We start from the raw sequence: 1873 nt of genomic DNA on the forward strand, positions 1-1873 counted from the left end.
AGAGAGAGAGAAAGAGAGAGAGAGAGAGAGAGAGAGAGAGAGAGAGAGAGAGAGAGAAAGAGAGATACAAAGGTATAATTCAACAAGTTCGAGTCAAGAATAAGAACACCGGCATCTGTAACATAGATCTATCTTTTACAAGTTCCACGGTCGCCTGCAGAAGATATACGTACGATTCCTGTCTGGACTTTTTAAAAAAGGAGTACATGTGCTTCCGTCTTTCTGCTGGCGCGTTGTATCCCTCTCAGCCAAAGTCGTCCCTGAGAGGTAGGGTAGAATTAAAGAACCTGCCCTTTTAAATAGCTTAACCCTATCCGTACCTGTGTCTTACTATCGTATCCATACGACGTGGGAAACTCTGTGCCACCACTTTGCAAAAGAGGAAATTTACTCGTTAATCCGACCCGTACGCTTCGCGTAGCAGTCTGTCAAAATGATTTTTTGAGAAATACTGAAAGTTTCAAAAAGATCTTCGCTCTGGAAGTATTCTAAATGAGAAGAATACAACCCCGGGCGGTACAAAATGACTCCAGGGCGTACGGATAGGGATAAAATATGTTGACGGAGTTGTATAACTTCTGTAGTTTTATAAGTACGAAAGAACGGTCCCTGAGGAGTCGTCCCTGAAGGATTTCTTTTCCTCGATAAATCGTATAAAAGTCATACATGTAATTAATAAATTAATAGACGTTTTACGCCTCCGTCGCAACAATTTAGTTCTCTCAGGAAGAAGACTTCTTTGAACCTGCTTGTCAGGGCCAACCCGAGCTGAGAGGGATGCAACATCCTGACAAACAGATGGAGATTTATCTGGTTATTAAAAAACACTCACACACACAAAAAATCCCACAACAAAACAACTAAAAAAAATTTTTAAAATCCATACACCCGATGCGAACTCATATTATCTGCGTTCGACGTTGAAGCTCCTTTTTACTATTATACCAGAACCGCCGGTCTTATACATATGTATATATAAGGCTCTGCTTACGCATGGAAAATTTCCATTCTTCGCACGGCTACGAAGCATGACGTCGTTTGGTGGCGATGAGGGACAAACTGGGGAAAATTGCCTTATTAGCGCACTCGCAGCCGTGCAAAAAGTGGAAGTTTATATATATATATTTGATTTAGTTTTTTTTTAAATTGCAGTGTACGCGGCGCCTTAGTGATACTATAAGATTATGAAGCCAAGCGAAAAGCATTTGAAGACTACAGGAGGAAAAACCGTTGATGTCCAAATCTTATCCTTCTTTTCAAACTCTTAGATCCATCTGTGCAACTTAATGATGACATGAAAAAGATGGTAAGTGAATTCTAAAACAACAAAACGACCAAAAACACCCACCGAATATTTCACCAGAAGAACACCAAAAAGTAGTAAGAATTCGACACTTGGAGGAAAACGGAAGTATTTCATTCAGATTTTTCAGACATCGGTAGTAGGGAGATATGGCATCATCAGATTTCCCTCTATATTCTTCAGGTAAGTTTGAACGCAATCGGATAGTAATACAGACATGCACATTCATACACATAATATTATTGATTGCTGCCTCTGCTGTTGTTGCCCCGACTACTGTTACTATTATTATTGTTCCTGTCTTATTGTTGTCTTTGTTTTTACTGTTATTATTGTTTCTGTTTTATTGTTGTCGTTTTTATTACTGTTATTTTTGTTTCTGTTGTATTGTTGCTGTTGTTGTTACTATTATTATTGTTCCTGTCTTATTGTTGTCTTTGTTTTTACTGTTATTATTGTTTCTGTTTTATTGTTGTCGTTTTTATTACTGTTATTTTTGTTTCTGTTGTATTGTTGCTGTTGTTGTTACTATTATTATTGTTCCTGTCTTATTGTTGTCTTTGTTTTTAC

This window comes from Aplysia californica, unplaced genomic scaffold, assembly GCF_000002075.1.
Source record: "Aplysia californica isolate F4 #8 unplaced genomic scaffold, AplCal3.0 scaffold00249, whole genome shotgun sequence".
NCBI classification, from domain to species: Eukaryota; Metazoa; Mollusca; class Gastropoda; order Aplysiida; family Aplysiidae; genus Aplysia; species Aplysia californica.